We start from the raw sequence: 9,225 nt of genomic DNA, 5'->3' as shown, positions 1-9,225 counted from the left end.
CTATTGACAGTATAACGGTTTGAAATGGGCATAGCCCAAATGTCAGCAACCAATGTCAATGTTAAGGCAGCCAACCTGACGGTGGTTGGTTTTACACCAAACAAAGGGCTGCCATGTGACAATTAGCATGTTTATGAGAGATTAGCATGTTAATAGAAATCGTAAAGCACGCAACCGAGTGGTAGTTGGCGCGCGAAGTGGCTGTGTTGGTCTGAATCCTGTGAACGCGCAAGTTTGAAATGGGCGTAACGAACAACTAACATCGGAAATTGGTGGGATGGGAACATCAAAGCCAATTACGACTTAAACTGGTTGGTAACGTTCTTTCAATGATTGATCAGTTTGTACCCATATTCTCGGTTGAAATTGTGTCTGTGTCAATATATATGTGTAATAAATGATGCTGACAACACACAGCTTGGTCTCCGTCCCTCTTTTATTCCTTGTTATGCCGCTCACACTCTGCTGGTCCCGATAGTGGACCGGCTGTTCCTCTTGCGCGCCCCGCGCGCCCTTCCCGTCAATCGCCCTCCTCCCTGCTCCCGCACACCGTTGGCTGACGGATTGCTTGGAGTCGTCTCCAGCCACATGGCTGATGGTGCAGAAGACCTCCCACGACCCAATGTGGTCCCACTCCGTGACTACGCCAACTGCCCCGAGCCTCTTACGGATCCCCCTTATATTCCCCTCACACGTCATCCTGTCTCCAACTTCCACCACGCCCTTTCCGAACCTTCCAGATTACGCCGTTCACTTAGCGCCCCCCCCGGTTCCGCCCTTACGCTCCGCCCCTGATCTTCTGGACCGGAGGTGGTCGATGGACCTTCCCATATGCCCACATTACTGGGCCCCACTCCCAATATGCTGGGCCGTCTGATTGGCCCAGAGCTGAGCGACAAAACCTCGCTTACAAATCTTTGTTGATAGCCAGTGGGCTTGCAAAGTACCTTTATCAAGGTGAAATCAATTTTGTGTGAGCTCACCGCATTAAAACAATGATCAGCCACAGCTGAGGTATTGGTCCGACCGTGTTTCAGATCTGCCTTATGTTCACGAACACAGTCCGAGACATGTCGCTTAGTTTCCCCAATGTAACTCCTGCCACAGACACAACTTAGTTTGTAGATGCTGGGGTATTGCATGGGATCACACCCTTCACAGATGGGATCAGATCACGAATTTTATGTACTGTGTTAAATCGAACCTGGATCTTGTGTTTGCTCATGATTTTGGAAATATTTTTAGTGACCCCTACTATGTATGGCAAGTTGATGGTTTTGATTGGGTCCTCAGATGGTTATTTCCCAACGGTTGGGGTGATAGCTTTACCGATTGTGTAGTCTGAATATCCATTCATCTTGAGAGCCTGGTGTGGATGCCTGGATGGCATCTGGCTCATAGTTTTCCATGAAAATATTAGCTACAACTGGAGATCAGGGAGAACCCATTGGGGTACCTTCAACTTGTTTGGAGAAAGTTCCATTCCAGGTGAAGTAAGTGTGGTGAGGCAGTGTCCCACCATGAATGGTACATCAGCATTCAGTCCTTGTGTAATAAAAGACTCCGTCAGGCACTGCTGGTCTCAAGTTCTTTCTCCGTACCCCACTGGTCTCCTCCGCGGACCAGCGTCGTCTCGCGCGCGCCCCGCACGCACCTCCTCCTCAGCACCTCCACTCTTTCTCACACCCCGCTGGTCCTGACAAGGGACCAGCGTCTCCTCTCGCGTGCCGCGCACGCTCCTCCGTTAGCTCCGACCATTGTCTCCTCTCGTGTGCCGCGCACGCTCCTCTCGCATGCCGCGCACGCTCTTCCGTCAGCTCCTCCTCGCACGCGCCCCGCACGCGTCAGTCGTTCCACTCCTCCCCGCTCCGCACACCGCTGGCCGACAGTGTGCCGAAGCCCCATCAGCCACGTGGCTGATGGCGCGGCGGCCACCCAACGTGGTCCCGCTTCTTCACTCCAACAACTGACCCCGATCTCTTCCGGGCTCCCACTTATATCTTCTTTCCCACGTGACCCTGACTCCTCTTCTTCCGGATCGTCAGATCCGGCCTTCCCATACTGCCCTGCAGACCAGGCTCCACCCCCCAATACCCCGGGCCGTGTGATTGGGCCAGAGCCCAGCAACAACCCCATTTACGCTCGCAATACATGACCCCCCCCCCTGATGAAAAATCCAGCCGTCCCGGCTGCAATAGAATAAAATAATGCGAGCGACAGCATCACAATCAGGAATCACCAGACACAACGGAGAGTACAATGACAACACAATTAACGAAAGGGAAGGGATTAGGATCCAGTACGGAACACCGGCCCGTCCTCGGTGCAACAAGCAAGAAAGAATTAAGGAATGGAAGGCAATGCACAACAACGGTAACCGACACACAAGAACGGCAGACTCGCATAAATCAGGAATGCGGTGTCTTAGAGCGTGTCTGTGTTGCTGGTCCATCCGCCTGGCTCAAGTCTAACTTCAGAGAACAACTGGTAGAGTAGGAGTGACGAACAGGCGCTCCACTCCCCCTTCAAGTCCACATCCGGTTAGCACAACCGGTGACACCCAGTGTGGCAGGCACCGAAGATCTGTGACGAGAAGGAGAACCCAACCCCCTGAGGCATAGCACCACGAACGCACATCCGCATGTCGTACACGAAAGCCACCCGGCCCCAGGGTAGTGGAGATGAACGTAATCCGCCCGGCGTAAGGAGAAACCCAATAAATACACAAAAATCGACGCGATGGATGCCCCAGTATCTACATTTTAACAAAAAAATATTATTTACACGTGACAACAAAAATTTTCCTGCTCTTGCCCATCAGCAGTCCTCCCTTGAGGACCAGCACAGACATCTCACGTACTCCTCCCCCTTAGTCAGACACGGGCCACTATGTGCTGTTACCCCGATGGGCGCCAACACGCCAGCATTGCGCACAACACGCAATGCACGCACACAAGAGTCAAGGGATGAGATCCATAACCGCATCCCCACGGCTCGACGTGTATCCTTATAATGGCGGCGGCACACGCGAAGTGCCCCCACGGAGGTTTCCTGTGCTCAAAATGGCGGCGGTACGCACGCCCTCGCATGCTCAAAATGGCGGCCCCATGCGCCGAGCGCATCCCCGCGATTTCCCACGCTAGCCAAAATGGCGGCCCAACGTGCGACCAATTCGGCAGTTTTTCTCGTGCGTGCACCCCAGCTGCCCCTTGCTGGGGGTCACAACACACATCCCCTGTCACGTTTAAACAACCCCCAACGATACAACGCATCGCCGCTGCTCACAGCAGTCGTATCGGGGAAATTTTTAACCCATAGTTGACCAAGACACATTGCTCATACACACCAACTCGCAATGCAACCCCTGGTCGCACGCAATCAACGGAAAGAGCGACGCCACTTGGCGGCAATTTACGGCCCCATCACCCTTTACGGCAGAGCCACCAACAACGCCCTCATCCCTCAACACTCGCAATTTCCTATGAACACACATGCAATCTCGTGTGCACGAACACCCATACAACCAAAATGTAGGGTCCCTCAACGAATTGACAAATTTCCGAACAGGTACGCACAACTAATAACAATCCCGAACCCAATGGTCAGAACAATGCACCGCACTCCGTATCCGTACAGAAAGACAGTCTATACAGTACGTGCAGTCAGGATATCGCGATTACAAGCAGCAAAGTTCCACACAGGTCCCACATTATGCGCAATCGCAAGCAGAACTGCAGGCAGACAACGCACCGTTAACCCTGTCGTACCTTGCAGCAAAAACAAATCATAAAAATAAACACGTCGCACACGGCAACCCACGGGATGTTAATGGCGACTCGATGCAACCGAATTAAAAATTAACTTCGCCATCGAGATAACATCCCCATGCCGCAACGCATAAACACTATTTAACACAGAGCAACCACAAGCAGACAGCGCGTCCATCCTCAACACACACACACAGCCCGAACTGCGCTCCGCAATCTCAAGCCATAACAACCAATCGCACCCCGGCACACGCAAGATGGGTGAGGTGTGTGCTAGGGCCGTGTGCATATCGTCACGACTCGCCCGGGGCTGCAGCGAGCAGAGGACAGCAGGGTGGTGACTTGAGACGCCTCGAAGAACTCGGACGGTGAGCGCGGCGTCCTCCCTTGACTGCTCTGGTGTCTCGCACACGAGCCAGGACGGGGGTGCTCCCGCCCAGGCAGCAGCAGCAACGGGGGCTTCCCCCGTGGCTACGGCCTCTCTCGTTGAAGGTGGTGAAGCAGCGTCGGCGTCCTCTCCTTGCGGCTCCTTCCCGCAAAACAGCTGCTTAGCAGCAGGATGCACACCACGTGGCGCCTCCGAAATGCCAGCGCACGGCCGCCTCTCCACCGCGATGTTCAAGATGGCGGCGTCCTGCCACGTGGTCGCTGGAGGACGTGTGCCGGTGGCTGTCTCTTCGTCGTCAGAAGATGTAACAAGTGGGTTACGCTTTTTCAAGTTCTCGGCCATCTTCCTCGAAGTTATTTTGCCTTGAAAAAGTCCACTTCTGACTCCAGTGTAATAAAAGACTCCGTCAGGCACTGCTGGTCTCCGTTGGTCTTTAATTCAAGTTCTTTCTCCGTTCCCCGCTAGTCTCCTCCACGGACCAGCGTCGTCTCGCGCGCGCCCCGCACGCGCTTCCTAATCAGCTCCTCCACTCTTCCTCACACCCCGCTGGTCCTGACAAGGGACCAGCGTCTCCTATCACGTGCCGCGCACGCTCCTCTCGCGTGCCACGCATGCTCCTCCGTTAGCTCCGACCAGCGTCTCCTCTCGCGTGCTGCGCACGCTCCTCTCACGTGCCGTGCACGCTCTTCCGTCAGCTCCTCCTCGCGTGCGCCTCGCACACGCTCTCCCGTCAGTCGCTCCACTCCTCCCTGCTCCGCACACCGCTGGCCGACGGTGTGCCGAAGCCCCTTCAGCCAAGTGGCTGATGGCGCGGCGGCCACCCAACGTGGTCCCGCTTCTTCACTCCAACAACTGACCACGATCTCTTCCGGGCTTCCACTTATATCTTCTTTCCCACCTGACCCTGACTCCTCCCCTTCCGGATTGTCAGATCCGGCCTTCCCATACTGCCCTGCAGACCAGGCTCCGCCCCCCAATACCCTGGGCCGTGTGATTGGGCCAGAGTCCAGCAACAACCCCATTTATGCTCGTACTACACTTGTTTGACCAAATCTTCAATGACTGCAATGGTGTCAGGCACAGGAACTTTGGTTCTTTTGGTAAAGTCACGTAGAATAAATAGAATAAACACGACGTTTCGATCGCAATAAAAGTGGTCGAAACGTCGTGGTAATTTTTTTATTTGCATGTATTATTTTATTATTTATGCATTTCATTATTTTTATTTTACGTGACTTTACCTACGAGCAAAACACCTGGAGATAGTGAGATGTCCTTAATTAACGATAAGTACAGCTGAAGTGGTCTTACCAGTAAATGGTTGTAAGGTCTCAGACAGAAATCGGGCCAGTTTGTAGGTGGGTAAGTCAATGGCGGAGATGATAGGACGAAGGGGTGTACCCTGTTTATGGATCTTTGGTAAGCCATACAATCTGGGTGGTCGAGCATCAGAGGGTTTTAAGGAAACCCGCTTGGTTGGTTCGATTAAAAATGTCGAATCGGTGATGATGTTGTTGGTTTTCGTAGCGAGGCTGTTCGTGGGATCTCTTTTAATTTTAGTATAACTACCATCATTAAGTAGGGCCTGAATTTTGTTATTTTATGTGGTTTTGTCCATGATGACTGTGGCATTGCCCTTGTCGGCTGAGAGGATGACGATATCATCTCTTTTTTTTATTAAGAAAGCTCAAAGCGCTCATCAATACTGATGTTTATCATAGGTGACTTAGAGTTTTTTAGGATTGTAGCGATTTCCGATCTTGCCACGTCTGTAATGATGTATCCCAAACCTTTGAGGGCTATGTCAACCTGGGCAATGATGTCATCAACTGGGATGTGTTTAGGGGTGACTGCGAAATTCAATCCTTTGTTGTGGCTTGGCTCTCCAACACACCGGTGTGCTGTACTCGTGACGAATTTGCATGTTCTGTTTACGTGACAACCCTTACTGGTTGTCTGTGTCTGGTGGTGGCGGGATTAACGACATATTTATGCGATCTATCCCAAAAAAAACTATACCTAGTAAAATCACCAAGGAATGTCTGTCCTTAACGCGCATGACGTCACTCCACATCGACCAGCCCCTCTCATTAATAATCATGAACAGGTTACGTCCTCCTCATGGACCCCCTCCTCATTAATAATCATGAGCAGGTGACGTCACTCCACATGGAGCACCCCACCCTCACTAATAATCATGAGCAGGTCACGTCACTCCACATCGAACAGCCCCCTCATTAATAATTATTATAAGGTAACGTCCTCCAAATGGACACCCCCCGCCATTCATAATAATAAGCGGCTGACGTCACTCCACATGGGGGGCCGAGGCGCTTCCTCCCCCCTCCTCAGCGTCAACTTACAACCCTCACTACAAAGGCAGAACCCTCACGTCACGCGATCTCCGTAACGCTGTTGAGATATAGAAGCAAACAGAGGGTCCAATGAGATCAGCTCCCGTGTAAGGCGCGAGCTGCATGCATCGTGAGAGGCGACGAGGCTGGGAGACGTTCCACCAGCAGTGGATTGATCAATATCCGATGATGATTATGACGACACCAACACACGCCGTCCCCCCCACCCACCAATGCGAGATTCCCATCGAGAAGTCACTTCGCCGCTTCCTCTCTGGAGGGGGTGGGGGAGGTGGGGCGGAGGTGGAAATGGGTGGTTGGTGGAGGTGGGCATGGGTAGGGGGGTGGTGTAGGTGGGGATGGTTTCTGATCCATCAGCGTTGCCGAGTGAATGAGCCCCACCTGAGCAAGTGCCTGCCGCGCCACTCATTGAGGCGCTCGACTCGTTGGTCGCGCCATTAAGCACCACGACGCACGCACCGGGATGGTCGCGCGCCCCAATGCGCCATTCACTCCTCGCGCTCATTGGCCGCGAGTTTATTGGGCACGTGGCTCCAATCATCACCCCCCCAAAAGCCCGCACCTCGCTGGGTATAAAGCAGAGATGTGGCGAGGAGGTGTGAGGGACACAGATTCGCTTTTTCCAGCCTCATCGCTAGCAACACTACGAAAAGATGCAGTCATCGGCGAGTCTCATGCTGGTGGGCGCGGTGCTGATGGCGCTGGGAGCCTAAGTTGTCGCTCCACTGGCGAAATGTTAATTACCTCGCCTAGTATACAGGCGATCATGAGTTCGATCCCAACACTGACGCTTGTATCTTGGAGTATGCATCTTCTCCCCATGTTCCCGTTGATTTTTCTCCGTATCCTTCGGTGAGTTTCCTTCGTTCAGTCACATGCGTTTTGGCATATGTGACTGCTAATAAATGTCTACGTAACAAGCCACTTGGTTGCACTTTAATTTGTAGGCACATCTGTTCTGAAAGAGCTATATAGCTCCGTGGGCCTTTGCCTGTTTAAACAAAATGGTCTTCATTAATTTAGCTTGTGCCATGCAACGCCTAAATAAGTTTACATCAACTGGTAATAATCTTCGCTTTTTGCAAGGTGCGTTCCATCCGCGGATCCCACCAACGCGCCCCGTCTATGTAAAGCCGGGAATAAACAGACCGAGGTGAAACGGCCGCGGAGCCGGCGAACATTCGGAACAATCGGAACGCCTCCGGTTGGCTGCTGTCGGAGCTACTGCTCTCCACGAGCTCGTGGTGGGAGCGAGGTTGCATGACGAACATCCGATCGCGAGTGTCCAGAGCTCTCCCCAGCGTCTCCACGACGAGCCCAGATCCCTTCCCCTATTGTGCATACACGGGCACCGCGTCGGCCACGAACGTAAGTGGCTCACCCGTGAACTCGCACGCGGAGGAACCCTCCTGGAACCCTCCTGGAACCCCTTTTTGAAGCCGCTTCAGCCGCGAGTTGAATCGGTGTGACTGTGCGCACCCCTACTCCTCCCTTTGCCACAACTGCTCTAATAAAGATGACATTGGCTTGATGCTGTGTCCTGTTTCGTGGTTAAACCTGAGTGCCAGGTCGTTGCATTGGCAGCTTTAAAAAAAAACACATCCGCTGTTGCTGCTGGCTCTCGTGTTAACACGTGTGGGTGGACGTCTACTCGAGACGAGGAATGGTGGTACACTGCACAGATGAGGTAACCTACTCCATGTAGGTTACTAACCCTTTGGATATGCTCTATCCACTGCTAGGTAAAAGCTTTTTCCAAGCAGGAACTGGTGGCCTCTGCACCCCTTGCATGGCTGGGCTTGGCGTGAGGGATGTCGGCGGTCTGTGGACATGGCGCTCGTTTCATGTTTAGGGGCCATCCATTTAGTACGTACGCATGGAGGGGAGGGGGTTGACCCAAATGCGTACGCTTGCGTATGGGGGGGTCTACTGAAAATGTACGTACGCATCGGAAACGGGGGGGGGGGGGTGAAGCCTCGATAATAATTTGTCTACATTGGCCTTCAAATTCGTTAGTCCGACGGTGGACTATCTGTTTGCTTAAACACGTTAATATTATTAATCATTGGTCGTTTCTGCGTGGATTAAATATCGGCCGTTGTATAGGATTCGGGTCGGGGGGTGGGGTGTAAAAAGTACGCGTGCATACAGGGAGGTTGGGGGTCAAGTTTTGACATATTTTTACATACCTACTAGCAGAAGTACCTGGCGTTGCCCGGGTGAAAAATATATTTCTTAATAACCTTACATATATACACAGATTTCATTGTTATGTAATGTTTGAAAGTTTTCAGAAGATTTTAAATGTATTTCCCCCCCGGGCAACGCTGGGTATATCGAGTTTATACCACAAAGTCGTCGCTTGACACGGGTGGGGTGTCGAGGCCTAGTACCGTGCAGAGCCTCCGGCCTCGCCTAGATTGCCCATCCGGCTGAGGCTGGGTACTGGGGCCGTTACCCCCCCCCCCCTCCCCGCGCTACAATAATACTGTCTAATCGCTATAATTTTATTATCTACCGACCCTATAATAGTAATTGCACACATTGGGGTGGGGGGGGAGTGAAGAGGACGTGAAACTTTGATGAATTTACATCAGAGTCGCGTATTAATGCGTGCGCATATTTTTAACGGGAATTAAAAATGGCGTCCACCCCGCAGCGAATGCGTCGCTACCCGTTGCCAGGAGCAACCGCC

The sequence above is a fragment of the Lampetra fluviatilis genome, chromosome 25 (genome assembly GCF_964198595.1).
Source record: "Lampetra fluviatilis chromosome 25, kcLamFluv1.1, whole genome shotgun sequence".
In the NCBI taxonomy this organism is placed as follows: domain Eukaryota; kingdom Metazoa; phylum Chordata; class Hyperoartia; order Petromyzontiformes; family Petromyzontidae; genus Lampetra; species Lampetra fluviatilis.
This window is presented reverse-complemented; position numbering follows the sequence as displayed.